Source organism: Giraffa tippelskirchi, chromosome 9 (assembly GCF_054371585.1).
Source record: "Giraffa tippelskirchi isolate mGirTip1 chromosome 9, T2T-mGirTip1v1.2.pri, whole genome shotgun sequence".
Taxonomy (NCBI): Eukaryota; Metazoa; Chordata; class Mammalia; order Artiodactyla; family Giraffidae; genus Giraffa; species Giraffa tippelskirchi.
In genome coordinates this window covers 104,701,107-104,725,739 of record NC_137283.1, presented here as the reverse complement: position 1 = coordinate 104,725,739, position 24,633 = coordinate 104,701,107, and the positions used below count along the sequence as shown (strand labels likewise).

General features: G+C 37.5%; 1 long non-coding RNA gene across 1 annotated transcript in view; it reads left to right on the top strand.

Moving 5' to 3' along the window:
• Nucleotides 1-23,517, top strand: part of LOC145521258 (uncharacterized) — a 235,651-nt gene extending 212,134 nt beyond the window's left edge. The window contains exon 3 of the long non-coding RNA XR_014065273.1: nt 23,298-23,517. This is a non-coding gene — a long non-coding RNA (uncharacterized LOC145521258). The remainder of the gene's footprint in view (nt 1-23,297) is intronic.
• The last annotated feature ends 1,116 nt before the right edge of the window (nt 23,518-24,633 follow it).

Sequence of the window (24,633 nt, the reverse complement as noted above, 5' to 3'; positions counted from 1 at the left end):
ACTGAGCTATGAGAGAAGCCCTTAACACAGAATAGGCACTCAGTAAACATTGGATAAATGATTGAGTGAACCAATGAATAGATAAGCAAAGAGTGCTTAGTATCATAAGGTTATTTCAAACATTTTGCTTAGCACAGAGGGCATGTGTTAGATCTTCAATAAACAGTATTCATAAAGCTATAATGATCTGACCAAGTGAAGGAAGAATGAAATAAGATCCCACTAGGAGACCAGGGTAAAAGAAATAGAAAACTAAGGCTTGACAGTAAAGGTATGGATTTTATAGTATTGTTCCTTTCAGGTTAACTGCGATGAATAGAGGCATACTCATGTATTCATCTAATTTTTAAAATAATCTGTGTAACTATAGTATAGCTTATATGCCAAGACATTTTTGTTTTGTTTGTTCAGTCATTAAGTTATGTCCAATTCTATGCAACCCCATGGACTGCAGCCTGCCAGGCTCTCTGTCCATGGGGTTTTGTAGGCAAGAATACTGGAGTGGGCTGACATTTCCTTCTCCACAGGATCTTCCTGGACTGGGGTTCAAACCCATGTCTTTTACTTTGGCTGGCGGATTCTTTACCACTGACCCACCAGGGAAGCCCCTGCCAAAATATATAGTTATTAAAATGATAGTTGTATTTGTTCTTAGCTACATATTGCCAATCAAGCTGTAATTCCCATATGTTAGCTGTGTTGATGTCATTCCAAATAGTGAGGAAAGTTAAAAAACATTCAGAGGAACTTCTGGATATTCCCAGACATCTGGTTATTTGTCATCATGAGCACAAAATAGCCATATATTTTCATCAAAAGCTTTGAGATTAAGCAGCAGTATATAATGAGTATCTAAAAGAAATTTTCTTTTTATTAATAATTTCTCTCTAGTGATTATGATGGTTTCAGTTCCACAGAACTCTATAAGTTTGTTTTATTGTTGGATATAAAAACATCATTTATTGTAAATATATGCCATAAAGTTTTCCAGACAGTTGGGATTAATTTATGTTGCTCTATCTGTGTGCCTTCTGTGACATTCATTTCATTCAAGATGGCTTCCATGGAGGAATAGCCAGGCTACCAACTCACTGTGGTGACTGTGAATTGCTACTGTGACAGGAGCTCTATAAATATTAATATCAGCTTTTTAATACCTGACTTAATGTTAATTGAGATAAATATGTAATCCTAAGCACCAATATAATGCTAAATGAGTCATAAATGCAACAATTATGGATTGTTTGTTTGCCTTGGATATTCCTCCTTGGTGAAACAATTAAATGCTACATTTTCCTACTAAGATTTCAGTTTATAGTTCTCAATTAACAAATAAAGTCCTTAGAAAATACAATTATTTTTTCATAGAAACATGCCCAATTCAACATGAATATATAATAAATTTTGAGTAAATACATTTGATTATTGGATCCATGTGAAAACTTAGTTGTGCCCTTCCTGGGCTTGCTCAGTCCTGACTTGCTGCCTTTCTCTGCTAAGCTCTGTGTCACAGAGACTGAATCTTACAAACTGCATTTCCCTCTTCTGACTAAGCTGGCTTTTCTTGCATTTAGCCAACAGAAGTTTCTGACAATAGATTGGACGATGGCAGGAAAGGAGAAGCTAGCATCAGGCACCATCTCTGGCAGCTATATATTTGCTGTGGCTCCAGTTTCTATTTGGAAAAATGTTTATCACTGTCTGAGGAGGCCTTACAAATAGCTGTGAAAAGAAGAGAAGTGAAAAGCAAAGGAAAAAAGGAAAGATATTCCCATCTGAATGCAGAGTTCCAAAGAATAGCAAGGAGAGATAAGAAAGCCTTCCTCAGTGATCAATGCAAAGAAATAGAGGAAAACAACAGAATGAGAAAGACTAGAGATCTCTTCAAGAAAATTAGAGATACCAAGGGAACATTTCATGCAAAGATGGGTTCAATAAAGGACAGAAATGGTATGGACCTAACAGAAGCAGAAGATATTAAGAAGAGGTGGCAAGAATACACAGAAGACCTGTACAAAAAAGATCTTCATGACCCAGATAATCACGATGGTGTGATCACTCACCTAGAGCCAGACATCCTGGAATGTGAAGTCAAGTGGGCCTTAGAAAGCATCACTACGAACAAAGGTGATGGAATTCCAGTTGAGCTATTTCAAATCCTGAAAGATGATGCTGTGAAAGTGCTGTACTCAATATGCCAGCAAATATGGAAAACTCAGCAGTGGCCACAGGACTGGAAAAGGTCAGTTTTCATTCCAATCCCAAAGAAAGGCAATGCCAAAGAATGCTCAAACTACTGCACAGTTGCACTCATCTCACACGCTAGTAAAGTAATGCTTGAAATTCTCCAAGCCAGGCTTCAACAATACGTGAACCGTGAACTTCCAGATGTTCAAGCTGGTTTTAGAAAAGGCAGAAGAACCAGAGATCAAATTGCCAACATCCACTGGATCATCAAAAAAGCAAGAGAGTTCCAGAAGAACATCTATTTCTGCTTTATTGACTATGCCAAAGCCTTGACTGTGTGGATCACAATAAACTGTGGAAAATTCTGAAAGAGATGGGAATACCAGACCATCTGACCTGTCTCTTGAGAAACCTGTATGCAGGTCAGGAAGCAACAGTTAGAACTGGACATGGAACAACAGACTGGTTCCAAATAGGAAAAGGAGTACGTCAAGGCTGTATATTGTCACCCTGCTTATTTAACTTCTATGCAGAGTACATCATGAGAAACGCAGGGCTGGAAGAAACACAAGCTGGAATCAAGATTGCTGGGAGAAATATCAATAACCTCAGATATGCTGATGACACCACCCTTATGGCAGAAATTGAAGAACTAAAGAGCCTCTTGATGAAAGTGAAAGAGGAGAGTGAAAAAGTTGGCTTAAAGCTCAACGTTCAGAAAACTAATATCATGGCATCTGGTCCCATCACCTCATGGGAAATAGATGGGGAAACAGTGTCAGACTTTATTTTTGGGGGCTCCAAAATCACTGCTGATGGTGATTGCAGCCATGAAATTAAAAGACGCTTACTCCTTGGAATGAAGGTTATGACCAACCTAGATAGCATATTGAAAAGCAGAGATATTACTCTGCCAACAAAGGTCCATCTAGTCAAGGCTATGGTTTTTCCAGTAGTCATGTATGGATGTGAGAGTTGGACGGTGAAGAAAGCTGATCGCCGAAAAATTGATGCTTTTGAACTGTGGTGTTGGAGAAGACTCTTGCGAGTCCCTTGGACTGCAAGGAGATCCAACCAGTCCATGTAAAGGAGATCAGTCCTGGTTGTTCATTGGAAGGACTGATGGTGAAGCTGAAACTCTAATACTTTGGCCACCTCATGAGAAGAGTTGACTCATTGGAAAAGACCCTAATGCTGGGAAGGATTGGGGGCAGGAGGAGAAGGGGACGACAGAGGATGAGATGGCTGGATGGCATCACTGACTCGTGAGACATAGGTTTGGGTAGACTCCAGGAGTTGGTGATGGACAGGGAGGCCTGGCGTGCTGCGATTCATGGAGTCGCAAAGAGTCGGACACGACTGAGCGACTGGACTGAACTGAACTGAACTGGTTCCAACTTCCATCGGGTAGCTCCAGGACTTTAGTAAAATCTTTTCCTCTCTCACTCCTTCCAGCCTGGGACTGAAGGTAGTTGTTTTTTTATTGCTAATCTCTTGATTACCTCACCAACTCTGATTTATTTATCATCAATTTGCTACATTAATTTCTCTCTGTTTTAAAAGGTTTCTACTTTCCTACCTAGACCTAGACTGAAATGCCAATTATCATTTGCCCAGTTGTTAAGTAGAGAATAAACCATTTCTAATCAAGTAACTAATATGTATTCAGAGTAGTCAGTGATTCTGATCATTAAAAACAATTCCTTGGACCAGCCTAGTTAGATGAAAATGGGGAAGTAAGATTTGTAATGCCAGCACATGGCCCGCAGCCACAATCATGGTTCTACTAAGTGGTTATGCTCCCCAGATGTAACTAGAAAGCACTGGATAAAATTGCAATGGCAGAAGGTAATGTGTATATGTGTATAAACTAGATGAAGTGTGTGGTTTGGTGAAAGGCACTCTAACTCACATCCTCAGGGATGAATAAACCAAATAATGACCTAATGAAATCCAAAGGATACTCTTTTCCCAAGATTTTGCACAAATCAAGTCAAGGGGGAAAAAAGTTTAACTGGAAAATTCCCAGGAAGGAGGAAGGCTGGAGTGAGAAAGAAACTAAATGTGAGAACTTTGAACACATTTCTATTCCTCCAGTCCCTTCTATAATTCTTTGAATGGGCACTGTCTAGACTGGTATGTTCTACTTAAAACTGTTTAATTGTGCTATTTAATTTCCTTATCCTTCCATTCCTTCTGATTTTTGATATAATAATTGATAATTTCTCTCCTTTATGTAGAAAAGTTGTTATCCTATTAATATTTTGAAAATACTCTTCAGAAGATGACCAGCTAAACTGACAGAATAAACAAGGAGACAGCTCTAGGCTTTCATGATTTAGTTAATTTACCAAATATTTACTTTCCCCTTGATAAAACACAAGTGCAATAAATATCATTTCTCAGGAAAATGCAGACATAGACAATTCAAAAATGGTGGCAGATATGCTAAACACACACACAAACACACAACTCTTTTAAGCTAGGCATGTAATTACTAGCAGCTGCTTCTGGTTTAATATTTTAGAAAACATGTATTTGTATTTATCTAACTTGACCTATGCAACAGTTATGAGGAGATAACAGTATGTATCTTTACAGCAATAAGTAACATGTCTGGAACATGGGAAAGAAAGAAAGAAAAGGAGAAATATGTAATGGAATCAAGATTTAGGCAGGGATCAGGTAATGTAGAGCTCATAACTGACTATGTCTTTGGCTATATTCTAAGGGATTGGCAAGCCAACTGGGACATTTTAAGCAAGGCAATGATATGACAGATTTTTTTTTTTAAAAGATCATTTTGATTATTCTGTGATAACTGAATTAAAGAGAAGCATGAAAGCATTTACTAGACATTTGCAATAAATCCAGGTGAAAAAAGATGGTGATTCAGACTAGGATGAGAGCAGAGGGTATAGTGAGAAGTAGTCAGATTGTTGTATGGATCAAACAGATATGTAAAACTTATGCCAGAGTACATGGAATAATAATGATGATGATGATGATGATAGCAGTCATAATAATAATGTGTGTGTGTGTTAGTCACTCAGTCGTGTCCGACTCTTTGCCATTCCATGGACTGTAGCCTGCCAGGCTCCTCTGTCCTTGGGATTCTCCAGGCAAGAATACTAGAGTGGGTTGCCATTCCCTCCTCCAGAGGATCTTCCCAACCCAGGAATCAAACCTGGGTCTCCCACATTGCAGGCAGATTCTTTACTGACTGAGCTTCCAGGAAAGTCCATAATAATAATAATACCTAGCAATCATGTTAGCTTTTAGAATTTGACTTTTTCTTCATCTCTCCACTTCAATTCATTGTACTATGAACATTTGATTTGTATCTCATTGATATCATTTCCTAGATCATTGAAGTTTTCAGCTTCTAATTTAAGAGAGAATACTTTTATCTCCTATCCCTGGATGTCCATTAAGATAATGTTAAATGAATCAAAATGGTATTCCTACAGACACAAACATAATAGAAAATGGGACATCAGCAGGTCAAAGTTTCTGAATCACCTCTAGAAGATGGCAAACAAATGAACTGGTGAAACCCAGAGAGGGCTACAGCCCAGAGCTCCTGACAACAAGGCAAGTAACCTCAGAAGGTTGGAGAGAGAAGGGGTCTAAAAGCAAAGAAAAACTGGTTTCCTATTTATGCAGTCATCCTCCTCTATCCCTCACCCAGAAGCTAGGCTTTAACAACCAAGTAAATACATACAACAAAACCAACAATCAGAGGACAATTATCTTCTAAATAACCTGAGCTGCCTAGAGAGAAATGAGGCAACTAGTATATCCTGGCATTAAGGAAGTCTACTCATAATGATTGACATCCAGTTCTGTTGACAATTTGACAAAAGCTGCCTGTTAATAAAATCCATCTTGAATAGCATGAGTATCAGCCCCCACTTTATAGTATCATATTGAAATATGAAAGGAAATGGAGGTAATGCAAGAAATGGAAGGGTAATTTATTCTTAGAAAGATTTATGTATGTGTGTGTGCATGTATATACTTCATAAAAGAATCACATGACTTGTCAAAGTGTGGATCACAGGAAAATAAATAATTACACAAAACTTAAAATATTTCTGACAAAAGAAAGATAAAGTTAGAGAAAGATATAGTCAAAGGAATTCCTCAAATACATATTAATAATGTATAACCATGAGAAATATGAGAGAAAAGATAAAAATTATATAGTATCAATTTAAGACAGTATTGAACTAATTAGAACTCTGAGAAGGGAGCACAAGAGGAAGACTAGAGGAAAAATATTACAAAACAAACAAAAGCCAAAAATGTTTCTGGAGTTAAAGGAGATGTATTCAAACAAAAGCAGCTTGACAAATATTGAGCAAATTTGGTAAAAGTAATTTTTTTAGATGTATCGCTGCAAACTCATAGTAAATAGGAGCGTTTCATGTATCTAGTGTCACTTGCAAGAGCACCTCTAAACTTAGTGGCTTCAAACCAGCAACATTCATTTTAATCACAAATCTGCAGTCCAGGCTGGCCTTAGCTCATCAGTCCATGGGGTCACAGAGAGTCAGACACGACTGAGCAACTGAAAAACGGCAGCTCTTCCCTGTTCTGGTTGGCTATGGGGACAGCTCAAAGGCTGGGGCTGAACTACTTTGAAAGCTCACTCACATCCTGAAAGATTGGGAAAAGAAAGACCTGGTCTGAAAAGTTGGGTCTCCTATCTCCATGTGATCTCTTCATATGATACTTCCAGCACACTGGCTTCAGGACAGCTAGACGTCTTCCTTATTAGCTGAGGGTTCTCAGGGCACATTTCCTGAGAGAGTTCCTCAGGCTTGATAACCTTGTTTTTCCTAATAAACCTTTATTTCAGAAGTTAGATTTGTAAAAAAAAAAAAAAAGAAAGAAAAAGAAAAAAAACTGCTAAGATAGCACAGAAAGCCCCATCTACCTTGCAACCAGCTTCCCCTATTGTTGACATCCTACATTAATCTGATACCGTTGTCGTGACTCATCAGTCAATATTGGTGCATTGTTATTAACTAACCTCCATACTTTGTTCAAATTTCATTAATTTTTTCCTAGTGTCTTTTGAGATTACTGGTGAGGTATTTTGCAGAATGTCCTTCAATTTGCTTTTAGTAGATGTGTTTTCTCATGTTAACAGGTTATGTTTGTTTCAGGAGGATAATCACAGAGATGAAATGCTCCTCTCAATAAAACATAGAATCACTCATGAAGTTAGTCTTATTCATTGGCTAAAGTAGTGTATGCTGGATTGCTCTATTGTAAAGTTATACTTACCTCCTTTCTAGACTACATTATTTGGAAGCAAGTGAAAAAACATAGCCCATACTTGAGGAGTGAGGAGTTATGTTCCACTTCTTTGAGGGAGTAGTAACTATATACATCATTTGGAATTCTTCTGTGTGAAAGATTTATCTCTTCTCTCTCATTCAGTTTTCAATCAGATCAGACTGGATTCGTCGATATTTATTTTATACTTTGTTATAATTCAATACTCCATTATTAGTTATCTATCTCACTGCTCAAATTGTTTCAGCGTCAGTCATTAGCAGTATGTCCTTTCTGACACCACAAGATGCTCTAGGCTAATCTTGTATTTGTCCTGCCTTAGTCCTAGATTCAACCATTTCTCAAAACCTTCTTAATTTTACTGGAGAATGGGGTTGTAGACTAAAGTCTGGGCAGTGAGTAAGCTCATCACTTTTTTAGGTCCTCTCAGTAAATTGAGGAAATATGTGTATGTACATTAAAGCATGTACACATACACATCTCTATGTATTCATATATCCATCAGCATTTATATTAAGCTAAACCAGAGTCTAAATACTTTTGGTTTAATTCTAGCTTTCTCCTATTGTTTATCTGTAACTTCTCAGTGGCTCAGCTGGTAAAGAATCAGCCCACAATGAGGGACACCTGGGTTTGATCCCTGGGCTGGGAAGATCCCCTGGAGAAGGGAATGGCTACACACTCCAGCATTCTGGCCTGGAGAATTCCATGGACTGCATAGTCTATGGAGTCACAAAGAGTTGGACACGACTGAGCATGTTTTACTTTATCACTCCAACAGTAAATACACCTGACTTCTATCATCTGCCATCTGTTTACTTATTGTTTATTCCAGTATAGATAGATGTAAAATGGCTTCAAAATTATTAATATGCACTTTTGTGAGAAACAGTTTTACCAACTAGAGTGTAATGTTCGCATACAGTTCCTTTGTGTTTAGTTTTACATTTTCCAGTCATTTCCAAAGTTATGTAGGTAGGCCATAACCTCTTTTTCTTCACTCCCTTCAGTTAGATTACGTCATGTATTTGTAATATATTTAGATTCCTTTGTCACATTCTACATTCTATCCTGAGGTCCTGTGCCTTTCAAAAAATTTACATATATTAAAGTTTACTGTGTATGTTGTAAAGTTCCATGGGGTTTGACAGAAGTTTTGTCAAATGTTGTCCTACAGTTTCTCAGCTCTAAAATATCTTGTGTGCTTCATCTAGTTCTATCCAACACTCTCCCTTCTCCATTCTCTGGCAACATAGATCTGTCTTCCATCTCTGTTGTCGTCCCTTCTCCCGTATATCATATACATGTAATAATACAGCATGCAGTCTTATAAGACTGGTTTCTTTTACTTAGAAATATGCATTTAAGCTTCATCCATGTTGTTATATGAACGGACAGCTTTATTTCTTGATCATGAAGTATTCTATAATATAAACCTAGAACAATTTGTTTATCCATTATCCTACTGAAGGATGTCTTGATTGGTTCCAGTTTGAGCATCTATCACTTTTTTCAAGGTAGTCTGGGAAGTTATATAATGTCACTTATGCTATACACATTCTGCTCATCAAAAGCAAGTCACTAACATCAGCTTGTATCAAGTGGAAATGGATTAAATTCCACATTTTACAGAAAGAATATCAAAGTTGTGAATATGTTTTAAAAATCTCCTCAAAAAGTAAAGGAAAAAAAAATCCTATCTTCAGGGATTTTTTGATTCTCCAAACACAGTTGTAAATGTTGTAGTTGTTTTCTATTACTGTGCAACAAATTCCCACACATTTAGTTGCTTAAAACAATGCCAGTTTTTTAGTTTACCATTTATGATCTTGCAGTCTATAGGTCAGAAAACTAGCACAGTGTAACTAGGTTTTCTGCTTAGAGTCTCATACAAGACTGAAATCAAAGTGTCACTGTTGCAAGACTTAAGTTCTTATCTGACTTCCATGGGAAAGAATCCGCTTCTAAGCTCATTCAAGATTTTGTCTGGATTTGTTTCCTTATACCCATAGGACTAAAGTTTTCTTACTAACTGTCAGCAAGGCACTGTTCTCAGTTCCTGGAGGATAACCCCTCTCATTGACATTTCACAGCACAGCTGTTTATCTTTTCAAGTCAACAAATTTTAATCTCTTTGACTTCATTCTCTGGCTCCTCTGTATGAGAAACTCATACCCAAATTTAAAGGGCTCATGTAGACAATCTTCATTTCTTAAAGTCCATGGTGTCCTATAATACAGTCTAATGATAGGACTACAATCCATGATATTTACACTGTGAAGATAATCCAAAGTCTGTACACAAGGAAGTAGGAATTTGGGGTCATCTTATAATTCTGCCTAACATAACCATGGTCAAATATAACGTAGATGACATATTTGACCACCTACTGGAGTTTCATGATGGAGAATTCATTTGAGCATGCTTTCTTAGTGGCAGAGTAGAAATCTCATTGAAATAAACTACTGCAGTATGCATGGGGCACAGTACATATAATTAAAATAATATAAAAACTGTATTTGTTTTCTACTTTTAGGCTGAACTGTCAGATAAACTTGGAAGCTTTGTCATAATGGCAGAATAGAATCTAAAGTGAAAGTGAAAGTCACTCAGTCATGTCCAACTTTTTGCGACCCCATGGACTATACAGTCCATAGCATTTTCTAGGCCAGAATACTGGAGTGGGTAGCCTTTCCCTTCTCCAGGGGATCTTCCCCACCCAGGAATCGAACCTGGGTCTCCTGCATTGCAGGTGGATTCTTTACCAACTGAACTATCTAAGAAGCCTAAACAGAATCTAAATGTCATCAATATTAGCAATGCAAAAGTCAAAGTATAGCTTGTCAAGTTAGTGGACAGAAAGATGATAGGTGAAGGAATTATTATGAGTATTGATATACTTGGGACTTCCCTGTATCTATATTGGCAGGCTTGGTAAAGAATCTGCCTGCTAATGCAGGAGACATGGGTTCAATTCCAGGGTCAGGAATATCCTCTGGAGAAGCAAACAGCAACTTACTCCAGTATTCTTGCCTGGGAAATCCTATGGACAGAGGAGCCTGATGGGCTACAGTCCATGGGTCGCAAAAGAGTCAGATATTACTTAGCAACTAAACACCAATAGCAATTATTATATTTATCTAGTAATCAAGGGGTTCAAACACACTGTGTTTGAAAAACAACAATTACACCCAGAAATTTGTGAATATATACATATAAATAAAAATAACATAAAGATGCCATCAGAATGCTACTAGAGCTCATCAATAAATTCAGGATACAAAATTAATATAGAGAAATAGCTTACATTTCTATACATTTATTCTAACAATAAATGATCAGAAAGAGAGTGAAAAAACTGGCTTAAAATTCACCACTCAAAAAATGAAGATCATGGCATCTGGTCCCATCACTTCATGGCAAACAGAAGGGTTAAAAGTGGAAACAATGACAGATTTTATTTTCTTGGGCTCCAAAATCACTGTGGATGGTGACTGCAGCCATGAAATTAAAAAACACTCACTCCCTAGAAGTAAAACTATGACAAACCTAGACAGTGTATTAAAAAGCAGAGACATCACTTTATCAACAAAGTACATATAGTCAAAGCTATAGTTTTTCCAGTAGTCATGTATGGATCTGAAAGTTGGACAACAAAGAAGGCTAAGCATTGGAGCACTGATGGTTTTGAACTGTGGTGCTGGAAAAGACTCTTGAGAATCTTTTGGATGGCAAGGAGACCAAACCAGTCAATCCTAAAGGAAATCAATCCTGTATATCCATTAGAAGGACTGATATTGAAGCTGAAGCTCCAATACTTTGGTCACCTGATGAGAACAGCTAACTCATTGGAAAAGACCCTGATATTGGGAAAGATTGAGCCCAAGAGGAGAAGAGGGTGACATAGGATGAGATGGTTGGATGGCATCACTGACTCGATGGATATGAGTTTGAGCAAACTCAGGGAGATAGTAAAGGACAGAGAAGTCTGGCATGCTGCAGTTCATGGAGTCTCAAAGAGTTGGGCATGACTTACTGACTGAACAACAATCTGAAAGAGAAATTAAGAAAACAATCCCATTTGCTGTCACATCAAAAGAATAAAATACCTAGGAATAAACCTATCTAAGGAGGTGAAAGACTTGTGTTTTATGAAACACTGATGAAAGAAACTGAAGAAGACACAAATGGAAAAATATGCCCTCTTCTTGGATTGGAAGAATCAATATTGTTAAAATCATCATACTAATCAAGGCAATGTAAAGGTTCAATGCAATCCCTATCAAAATACCAATGGCGTTTTTCACAGAACCACAACCAATAACTTTTAAATTTGTATGGAAGCACAAAAGAGTCTAAATAGCTAAAACAATCTTCAGAAAGAACAGACATAGGAATTAGGCTCCCTAACTTCAGATCTTACTACAAAGCTACACTAATCAAAACAGTATGGTATTGGCACAAAAGCAGTCACATAGATTAATGGAAAAGGATAGATAGCCCAGAATTAAATGCATGCAATTATGGTCAATTAATCTAGGACAAAGGAGACAAGAATATGCAATAGAGAAAAGACAGTCTTTTCAATAATAGCGCTGGGAAAACTGGACAGCTACATGTAAAAGAATAAAATTAGAACATTCCTTATCATCATGTAAAAAAATAAACTCAAAGTGGATTAAAGACCTAAATCTAAGACTGGATGCTGTAAAACTTCTAGAGGAAAACATAGGCAGAACACTCTTTGACATAAATCACAGCATTATTTTTCTGAATCCATCTCCTTACAGAAAGGAAACAAAAGCGATTAAACAAATGAGGCCTAATGAAACTTTAAAGTTTTTGCACAGAAAAAGAAACCATCAACAAAGTGAAAAGACAGTCTACTGAATGGGAGAAAATATTTGCAAATGATATGACTGATGAGGGATTAATAGCCAACGTATGTAAACAGCTCATGCAGCTCAACATTAGAAAAAGAAAAACAGCCTGATTTAAAAATGGGCAAAGGAACTGAATGGACAGTTTTCAAAAGAGGAAATGCAGATGGCCAACAGGCACATGAAAAGATGTTCCACATTGCTAATCATCGGGGGAAAGCAAATCAAAATCACAATGAGATATCACCCCACACCTGTCAGAATGGCTAAAATAAAAAAGAACCCAAATTACAAATGTTGGTGAAGATGTGGAGAAAAGGGAACTCTTATACACTGTTGCTAAGAATGTAAACTGGGGTATGTAAAGTGGAATGTAAACTGTGGAAAACAAATGGAGTTTTCTCAGGAAAACAAAAATAGAACTACTGAATGACCCAGCAGTTCCACTCCTGGGTATCCTGAGTATATATCTGAAAACAAAAACACTGATTCAAAAAGATACATGCATCTCAGTGTTCATAGCAGCATCATTTATAATTGACAAGGTATGAAAGAAACCTAGATATTAATCAACAGATGAATGTGAAAAGAAGATGTGGTATACGCAATGGAATACTACTCATCATAAAAAGAACAAAATTTTGCCATTTGCAGCAACATGGATGGACTTGGAGGGCATTATGTTAAGTGAAATACGTGAAAGAAAAACACTGTATGATATCACTTATATGTGAAATCTAAAGAATTCAACAAACCAGTGATTATAACAAAAAAAAGAAGACACAGATATAGAGAACAAACTAGTAGTTTCCAGTGGGGAGAGGGAAGGAGGGAAAGGCAATATAGAGGTAGGGGAGTAAGAGATACAAACTTGTAGCTGTAAAATAAGCTACAAGGATATATTGTACAGCACAGGAATATAGTCAATATTTTATAATAACTATAAATGAGTATAATCTTTAAAACTGTGAATCACTGTATTGTACATATATAAGATACAATATTGTATAGCAACTATGCTTCAATTAAAAATGAATTAAATAAATAAAATATTCTAGTCATTACCAAAAAAAAAAAAGTAGTACTATTATTTTATTGAGAAGAGGTGAAAATGAAGCAGATTTTAAGTAGGCTATCTCTTTAAAGATATGGTATAACAAATTACACCTACTGTTGATAAATTGAGAAATATTAATATGAATATATCATTTAGAGAAAATGGAGATAACTAAGTTTATCTTAGCATGGAAATCACAAATGATTGCTTCTGGTGTTTGTGACGGAGGTGGGAAAAGGTAGGGTATGGACTATTGCTTTTAATATGCTTGTAATATGATAAAGTTTTAATATTTGCATATTACCTTGATAGAAAAATTTTAAAATAAAATACTAAATTAAATAGATTTGTATATGGAAGTCCTCCATTTTAAGTTGATCGAGACTCATTAATCATCCTTTTATTATTATTGTATTAGTACTGCTGTTGCTGCTGCTGCTGCTAAGTCGCTTCAGTCGTGTCCGACTCTGTGCGATCCCATAGACGGCAGCCCACCAGGCTCCGCCATCCCTAGGATTCTCCAGGCAAGAACACTGGAGTGGGTTGCCATTTCCTTCTCCAATGCATGAAAGGGAAAAGTGAAAGTGAAGTCACTCAGTCATGTCCGACTCTTAGCGACCCCATGGACTGTAGCCTACCAGGCTCCTCCGTCCGTGGGATTTTCCAGGCAAGAGTACTGGAGTGGGTTGCCATTGCCTTCTCCGGTACTGCTGTTAGTACTGCTTAAATTAGTATTCCTTAAATCTATATAAACTATCAGTACCGCTTAAATCTATATAAATATTCCAAACTGCATTATTAATAAGATTATTTCACAATGTTTAGAAAGTTATGGCAGAAGTTTTACAATTCCATGCTAAAGTTTAGAGATAATATAGAAACAATAGGGCTCCCCAGGTGCTGCAGTGGTGAAGAATCCACTTATCAATGCAGGAGACCCAAGAGACGTGAGTTCAATTCCTGACTCCAGGAGATAACCTAGAGAAAGAAATGGCAACCCACTCCAGTATTCTTGCCTAGAAAATTCCATGGACAGAGGAGCGTGGCAGGTTACAGTCAATGGGGTCACAGAGAGTTGGATGATGACTGAGTGACTGAGCACAGCACATAGAAACATTATTGATAGAATCTCCTTGAATAGCCCACCTTCTTTCTTATTTAAAAAAAAAAATGAAACAAAGACTAGTGAAAAATAACTTGTCTTTAATGAATCTATGCAAATTTCTCTTTCCAGAACTCAAAAACTGTCCTCTGAGGACAAGTTTGTAGAAAAACAAATAGTGTTTAGTTCAATTTCATGGTGAAAAATTGCCTTTATATTTGCTCATCTTCAAGATTTATGATAATTTTCTTGTCCTATAGTTTCCTATAGTTTCTTAGAAGTGGTTCAGCTATCTCATGTGTGAATTTCCCCAAGACTTCAATAATTTACCAGGACACCATTTGTCCTATCAGAGATTACATTTAGTCCAACAGACTGCTTTTTAATATCCTTAAGGACTTCCGTTCTTTCTTATTAATGCTATTTTCCACTTTTTAATATGAAGACCATCCTTATTCATATGGGAAATGGAGTAAAAATATGAGAAAAGTAGTTTCATTTTTTCTTTTACATTTATTAATATGATTGGCTATAAGCAATGAATCAACACTTTGCTGCACATCCAAACATATATGAAACACAAACTCTACAAAACTATTTCACTGAGTTAGAGGGTACCACATGATTTGAAATCATTATTTTAATAAAATTATGGGCTATGAGTTACTATTCATTGGAGGGTATTTTATTAAAAACCATTAATAATAAAATCAGTGCATCATCAAATTAACAATTTTTATGTGTATCATTAATTTGGTTAACACTCAAACTGTTCTTTCTAAGACCATATGATTATGGGAAATAAAAACATAATAAAAGTTCTCATGGGAATTAGAAAACTGGTCCAAGTTAACCTATTATAGTTTTGTTTTCACAAGTGTTTTTGCTGTTTGGAGAAGTATAATATGTCACTCATTTTGAGCAAACCTAAACCGATGTTAACCTCCAAATGGAAATGAAGTGTTCTCTCATAAGGATGTCGGTTTAAACTATATCTCAGCACTGTAAATTGAAGTTTTTTTCTGATTATTTAACTTGAAGCACCTAGTAATATTTGCAACAATATTCATAACAAAACTATCCTCTATGACATGTGTCTTATACACCAGATACTATGCTAAGTGCTTTTCATGTGTTGTGTTTAATTCAGCGCCGTACGAGTAGGTGTTATCTTTTTTAAGTACATCAGAAAACTTGGGTCTGAGGTATTAAACACTGTACCTTGGGATGTTAAGTTCAGCAATTGACTTTTTTTTTAAAGCACACTGTTAATAATTATAACTGTCCCCACTTAATACACCAACTATTAGTATGACCTAGATTTAGTGACAAAAGGGCAAATTAATTTATATTATATTTGGTTAAGGAATAGAAGATAAGCAATCCGTGAATGATGTTGAGCTTTTCCACTTAATTATATCTGATAAAAAAAATCACAACTTCATTCTGTCTTAGGTAAAATGATTCACCACCAGGATTCCCTGGTGGCTCAGACAGTAAAGAATCTGCCTGCAATGCAAGAGACCTAGGTTCAATCCCTGTGTTGGGAAGATCCTCTGGAGAAGGGAAAGATTACCCTTCCAGTATTCTTGCCTGAAAAATTCCATGGACAAAAGAGCCTAGCAGGCTACGTCCATGGGGGAGCAAAGAGTCAATACAACTGAGCAACTTTCACTTTCACTTTAATTTTTCTGACATCTAATACATAGATCAAAATGATCACATTAATGATTATTGAGTTATAATTGTTTTGTATTTGAAACATCTGTAAATAATTTCAGGGGCATTTCTAAGTCAAAGGTTATGCACAAAAGATTGAAAATTGATTACCTCTACAGCATCTTCCTAATAAAATGCAAATTCAGTTAATAATTAAGATTTTATTAATATTTTTGAGATTTAAACTCCCTCAGACAAATATTCCTTCCAAGCTTTGAAATCTTAGGTTATGAATAATGTGGTGGCTAAGTTTTAAATTGATTACCCATTTTCTTAAAGGTAGGTCCCACTTATCATTCAGTTCACAGATGATTCTTGCGATGGATAGTACAGGAACACAAACATCCTTAGAGGCATTGCTTGCGTGGATGCACATTTTAAATCCTAATCTCAGGTTCTTTCAAGCACTGTGTTTTCTTTTAGAAGATTTGGTACAGAAAAATTCTATACAAGCATTTCAATATCACAATATACCTTTAAGGAAAGACTCATCTTTTAGAGATTCTTTACTCTCCTGTCTCACAGAATCTTCCCATAATATCCATCCTTCCTCTACTTTCCATCTAAATCACTCAATCACCTATATTAAAAAACAAACAAACAAAGACTAGGTTTTTCCAGGCAGAAGAGGAGCCCTTGGTTTCCTGCCAAGGGCAGATGCCAAGTTTTCCATCTTTGCTCCTAGGCCACCAAGAGTTCCATTAACTTTAGTATTGGGTACACAAACAGAGATGAGTGCAATTGTGCGGTAGTTTGAGCATTCTTTGGCATTGCCTTTCTTTGGGAATGGAACGAAAACTGACCTTTTCCAGTCCTATGGCCACTGCTGAGTTTTCCATATTTGCTGGCATATCGAGTGCAGCACTTTCACAGCATCACCTTTGAGGATTTGAAATAGCTCAACTGGAATTCCATCACCTCCACTAGCTTTGTTCGTAGTGATGCTTTCTAAGGCCCACTTGACTTCACATTCCAGGATGTCTGGCTCTAGGTGAGTGATCACACCATCATGATTATCTGGGTCGTGAAGATCTTTTTTGTACAGTTCTTCTGTGTATTCTTGCCACCTCTTCTTAATATCTTCTGCTTCTGTTAGGTCCATACCATTTCTGTCCTTTATCGAGCCTATCTTTGCATGAAATGTTCCTTTGGTATCTCTAATTTTCTTGAAGAGGTCTCTAGTCTTTCCCAATCTGTTGTTTTCCTCTATTTGTTTGCACTGATCGCGGAGGAAGGCTTTCTTATCTCTCCTTGCTATTCTTTGGAACTCTGCATTCAGATGAGAATATCTTTCCTTTTCTACTTTGCTTTTCGCTTCTCTTCTCTTCCCAGCTCTCTGTAAGGCCTCCTCAGACAGCCATTTTGCTTTTTTGCATTTCTTTTCCATGGGGATTTTCTTGATCCCTGTCTCCTGTACAATGTCACGAACCTCTGTCCATAGTTCATCAGGCACTCTGTCTATCAGGTCTAGTCCCTTAAATCTATTTGTCATTTCCACCGTATACTCATAAGGGATTTGATCTAGGTCATACCTGAATGGTCTAGTGGTTTTCCCTACTTTCTTCAATTTAAGTCTGAATTTGGCAATAAGGAGTTCATGATCTGAGCCACAGTCTGCTCCTGGTCTTGTTTTTGCTGACTGTATAGAGCTTCTCCATCTTTGGCTGCAAAGAATATAATCAATCTGATTTTGGTGTTGACCATCTGGTGATGCCCACGTGTAGAGTCTTCTCTTGTGTTGTTGGAATAGGGTGTTTGCTATTACCAGTGCGTTCTCATGGCAAAACTCTATTAGCCTTTGCCCTGCTTCATTCTGTACTCCAAGGCCAAACTTGCCTGTTACACCAGGTGTTTCTTGACTTCCTACTTTTGCATTCCAGTCCCCTATAATGAAAAGGACATCTTTTTTGGGTGTTAGTTCTAGAAGGTCTTGTAGGTCTTCATAGAACCATTCAACTTCAGCTTCTTCGGCATTACTGGTCGGGGCATAGACTTGGATTACCGTGATATTGAATGGTTTGCCTTGGAAACAAACAGAGATCATTCTGTCGTTCTTGAGATTGCATCCAAGTACTGCATTTTGAATTCTTTTGTTGACCATGATGGCTACTCCATTTCTTCTAAGGGATTCTTGCCCATAGTAGTAGATATAATGGTCATCTGAGTTAAATTCACCCATTCCAGTCCATCTTAGTTCGCTGATTCCTAGAATGTCAACGTTCACTCTTGCCATCTCCTGTTTGACCACTTCCAGTTTGCCTTGATTAATGGACCTAACATTCCAGGTTCCTATGCAATATTGCTCTTTACAGCATCGGACTTTGCGTCTATCACCAGTCACATCCACAATTGGGTATCGTTTTTGCTTTGGCTCCATCCCATCCTTCTTTCTGGAGTTATTTCTCCACTGATCTCCATTAGCATATTGGGCACCTACTGACCTGGGGAGTTCATCTTTCAGTGTCCTATCCTTTTGCCTTTTCATACTGTTCATGGGGTTCTCAAGGCAAGAATACTGAAGTGGTTTGCCATGCCCTTCTCCAGTGGACCACAATCTGTCAGTGGTCAATGACACTGAATGCCAAAGAATGCTCAAACTACCGCACAATTGCACTCATCTCACATGCTAGTAAAGTAATGCTCAAAATTCTCCAAGCCAGGCTTCAGCAATACGTGAACCATGAACTTCCAGATGTTCAAGCTGGTTTTAGAAAAGGCAGAGGAACCAGAGATCAAATTGCCAATATCCGCTGGATCATCGAAAAAGCAAGAGAGTTCCAGAAAAACATCTATTTCTGCTTTATTGACCATGCCAAAGCCTTTGACTGTGTGGATCACAATAAACTGTGGAAAATTCTGAAAGAGATGAGAATACCAGACCATCTGACCTGTCTCTTGAGAAACCTGTATTCAGGTCAGGAAGCAACAGTTAGAACTGGACATGGAACAACAGACTGGTTCCAAATAGGAAAAGGAGTATGTCAAGGCTGTATATTGTCACCCTGCTTATTTAACTTCTATGCAGAGTACATCATGAGAAACGCTGGGCTGGAAGAAACACAAGTTGGAATCAAGATTGCCGGGAGAAATATCAATAACCTCAGATATGAGGATGACACCACCCTTATGGCAGAAAGTGAAGAAGAACTAAACAGCCTCTTGATGAAGGTGAAGGAGGAGAGTCAAAAAGTTGGCTTAAAGCTCAGTGTTCAGAAAACTAAGATCATGGCATCTGGTCCCATCACTCCATGGGAAATAGATGGGGAAACAGTGGAAACAGTGTCAGACTTTACTTTTTTGGGCTCCAGAATCACTGCTGATGGTGACTGCAGCCATGAAATTAAAAGACGCTTACTCCTTGGAAGGAAGGTTATGGCCAACCTAGATAGCACGTTTAAAAGCAGAGACATTACTTTGCCAACAAAAGTCCATCTAGTCAAGGCTATGGTTTTTCCAGTGGTCATGTATGGATGTGAGAGTTGGACGGTGAAGAAAGCTGAGTGCCGCAGAATTGATGCTTTTGAACTGTGGTGTTGGAGAAGACTCTTGAGAGTCCCTTGGACTGCAAGGAGATCCAATCAATCCATCCTAAAAGAGATCAATCCTGGGTGTTCATTGGAAGGTCTGATGTTGAAGCTGAAGCTCCAATACTTTGGCCACCTCATGCGAAGGGTTGACTCATTGGAAAAGACCCTAATGCTGGGTAGGATTGGGGGCGGGAGGAGAAGGTGACAACAGAGGATGAGATGGTTGGATGGCATCACCGACTCGATGAACATGGGTTTGGGTAGACTCCGGGAGTTGGTGATGAACAGAGAGGCCTGGCGTGCTGCAATTCATGGGGTCGCAGAGAGTCGGACACGACTGAGTGACTGAACCGAACTGACACAAACAGAGTTGGGGCAGGAGAGTATCTAACCTATAGAAACTTTAACACAATGTGTGAAAAAGCAAACCATTCTGCCTCATAGCTGCTTCTCATTTGCTCCATGTATGAAAAATGGAAAGTCGTATAGTCGTGTCCAGCTCTTTACGATCTCATGGATTATAGCCCTCCAGGCTCCTCTGTCCATGGAATTCTCCAGGCAAGAGTCCTGGAGTGGGTTGCCATTTTCTTCTCCAGGAGATCTTCCTGACCCAGGGATCGAACCCGGATCTCCTGCATTGCAGGCAGATTCTTTACCAACTGAGCAACTAGGGAAGCCCTGCTCTATGTATGGGTTGGCGAAAAAGTTTGTTTGGCTTTTTTCATACCATCTTACATAAAAATTTAAATCAACTTTTTTTGGCCAACCTAATATTTGGCATTACTCTTCTATAGTTTTAATTGATTTTAATATCTATACTACAGATTACATAATTAGCATCTAGAATAAGAATATCATACGTGTGCTCAGTCACTCAGTCATGTCGGACTCTTTGCCACCCCATGAACTGTAGCCCTCCAGGCTCCCTGTTCCATGGGATTTTCCAGGCAAGAATACTGGAGTGGGTTGCTATTTCCTTCTCCAAGGCATGAAGGGCATACATTTTCTTTTAAAAAATAGAGTACTTAATAAGTGTGCATTCAGAAATTATTGAATTGAGCTATTGCTAAACTGAGCAAACTTTTTCATGATTCTTTCAATTTCCATTACTCTTGGTTAAAATTTTTCCTATTGCAAAAAATTTACTCTACTTAGAATACAACTACTTCAGGATATTTACATGATAAGCACCTAACAACTCAGTTTATACTGATTCATTTAAAAGTACTGAAAGAGATTTGCCAAAAGCTGATCTATCTGGAACACTTCCTTCCATATTAGAGCATTGTTGTAGGCAACACAAAGAGATGGCATTCTTTTCAGCCCCCAAAACTTTTCCTTTAGAAATGTACCTGTGCTATAAAGAAATCATTCTTTCAGCATTGCTTCTAGCTTCCATTCCCCCAAAAATCAAGTACAAATTCTGTTTTTATTTCCTACAAACAGAAAGTGGTTTTTTTTACATGATTGCCAGGAGCAAGATAAAAATTTATCTTGCAAAGCAAGTTTTAGTTCAGGCCAAATGTAAACCAAATGCAATCATTTTCACTACAGATATTTTCAAACAAATTTGGAATAGAAAACATTCTAGTGTTCCCCAAAATGTGCACATACAAAAAAGTATTAGATACTCAGTGACCTAGCAAGAGGTCATATTTCTTATCTGTCAAATAGATTAAAGACTGTGGAGTCTATTTTATGGGTTTTTATAGAAATTAACACATGGACAACAAAACAGCACTGGACATAGACATCTAGTTGGGAGACATAAGAATTTTAAGGAGAAGAAATGACAACAGGGAGATTTTCAGACTGTAAATTTCTGGTGTAGAGAGAAGAATTTATTAATTACATGTAATTCATTAAGCAGATATTTTTAAGCCCCTGTAGATCTTGCATTTCTGTAGCTGCTTCACCCCAGATGGAGAATCCTGAGATGCAGTTCTTCATGTGGATGCTAGGAGGATGATTCCTCAAGAATAACCAATTAGGTACACTTGATACCAAGCAGTATCAGGAATTCATCTTCTTGAATTTAATTTCTTCCCCTCTCGGAGCTGCTTCTCTTTTCCTCTTTCTTCTTCTGTGTGATTATACTAATTAATTATCAGCATATAAAATTTGGTTTCAGTTTCTGTTTTTTAGGAACACTTAATTACACAAGAAGAACGTGTCAGCGAGCATGAGAGAGTTGTGACTGACATAATAGAGTTTAGAAGAAGAGTTTTTTTCCTAGGTTCAGTATCTAGGTTTGTCAGGAAAGTGACAATGAGGTAGCAGGGTTTTAGGTTTTATTTTGAAAGATGGATATATAATTCTGACAGATGAAGGTGAGTATCACTGGCTAAATGATAGTTCAGGCAAAAGTGTGCCTAAGAGAGATTCTTTAAGAGAAAGCTGAAAGTAAGGGTAGTGAATCAGATAATTGAGAATCTTGACTATGACAGACACTCAGTGCTGGATATCATATGCTCTTCTTCCATGGTACCACACTTAATGTCATATCAACAGGAAGCCAGAGCCACCTGGAATGAATAGATTATGAGAGTGGCTGTGGTTAAGAAACCTGTTTCTCAAATTTTATTCTGCATAAAAAATTTCCTACAGAGAATTCTGGAATCTAGCCTCAGGCATTCTAATTCAGTAAGCCTGGGGAGGTGCCTCAAGCCTTCATTTCTATTAAGTTCTCAGATGCTACTGATATGTCTGTTCAGGGACTGCACTTTGAGTAGCCTTGGTTTAGAAGAGGTCCACTCTTTCACTATACCAGTCCTAAACAGGGACAACTCAGACCCATGTGTTTCTAAATACAGAATATGTCATCTTTAGCCATCCTTGAAGTGCTTTCTGGGTATATGTGCATTTCAGATGGGTTGACGTTTATTTTATTGGGCACAACTCTGTACCTGATGCTGATAGAAAAACATCACCAGCTAAATCTGAAATTAAGCTCTTCTAATTAACTCTTTCTACAGAGATCAGATTCCTGCAGAGATAAGGCAAAGAAAGGAAGTTTTGATGACAGGGAGCATCCATATACACATAAGAAAGATCATGCTATAAGAAAGTAATGTGCTTGTGCTTAGTAGCTCAGTCATGTCTGCCCCTTGGCGAACCCATGGACCGTAGCCCACCAGGCTCCTCTGTCCATGGGAATTCCCCAGGCAAGAATACTGGAGTGGGTTGCCATGTCCTCCTCCAAGGGATCTTCCTAACCCAGGGATCGAACCCAGGTCTCCCACGTTGCAGGTGGATTCTTTACTGTCTGAGCCACCAGGGAAGCCCCAAAATGTTTCTCACTACATAAGAAAGTAATGGGGACCCTCAAATAGGAAGATTAAAAGAAGTAAGATATCACAGATAGTCTTCTCTTCCTGTTGTAACCTTCCTGACTGTCTGCACTGGATATTACTTAGCCAAGAGAGTGATCAGTCTTTGAGTAGCTTACAAATATAAAGAAGTGGCAGAGTATAGCAAATGTAATCTAAAGTTCACCCACTGATCTCTTTCATTTCTAGGTCCTTTTCTGAGTACTGCACCTCCAGAGGGAACAGGATGGGGTAAAGAAAGCCATGTGGTGTAAGGTATCATTGAGGGAACTTGGGATGTTTATTTTGCAAAAAAAGATCCATTGTATGAATGGGTGTTGGACATAACAAGGGCCATTTTCTTAAAAAGTTGCCATATAAGATACCAGGAGGAAAATAAAATGAAAAAAAGGACAACGAGAAAACGAAACAATCTGGATTCAATATTACAATAGCTGTCTACATGGAATATGCTGGTTGGAGAAAAAGAAAGCTCTCCATTACTAGAGCTGTTCAAAACAAGTCAGGGTAGCAAGCTATTAGTTAGAAATGCATTTTGTAAAGGTTTGGGAAATCCTTTGCTACTAATTCGAAGATGACGGGAAAAAGAGCTTTTTTTCCTAACAGGATATTTGTGTGAATTTCAGGAGATCTGAATTTATAGGTGAATATTATGTTTTGTTCAAAATAGTAGGGAGACCCCACAGATCAGTGATCTAAAAATTAGTATGGGAACAAAAAGAGCATTCTCCTGACAGGGCACTGAAGCTACATTCAACACAGCAGGGTCCCCATGAACACTTAAAGTCCTCAGTGGGAAGTGGCCATTTTATTGCAATCTGGGTTTGCTTGCAATTATCAGGTCTTTTCCATGCTGTGTCCTGGACTTTAAAGAGAAATTAGTCGATGGCCTAATATGTGAGAGCATAAAAAGAAAGTTTTTTCTGTTGTGCTGAGTTAAGAATAAATGAGGTTTCATTTTCCTGTTGTGTCTATTAACTTATGTTCATAAAGAGTACTGTTAAGTTTTCTCAACCAGAATATGAACTATTTAGAAAGGGTGTAATTGATGGCTTCATTAGATTAAAATCATTTAACTTGTTGCTCTTGAGAATTCCTCTTTTGATACTCTTAGTAGTATAACTTTTGGTAGGGAATTATGGAAACTAGTATAGAAATCAAAAACTTTGTAACAGACTTGAAGTATATCTTTAATGGGCTAATCACAGGCTGCTGAAAGAATTAATGAGCTTGAAGATGTGTCAACAATAAAGTGAAAATCAAATGGAAAAAAATGAAGCAAAATATCCAAGGACTATGGGACAATACAAAAAGGAATATAGTCATACTTTATTTTATTATACTTCACTTTATTGCACTTTACGGATCTTATATTTTTTACAAACTGAAGGTTTGAGGCAATCCTACAGGGATTAAGTCTAGCAGTGCCATTTTTCCAACAGCATTTTCTCATTTCATGTCTCTATGTCACATTTGGGTAATTCTCTCAGTATTTCAATTTTTTCCATTATTATTATATTAATCA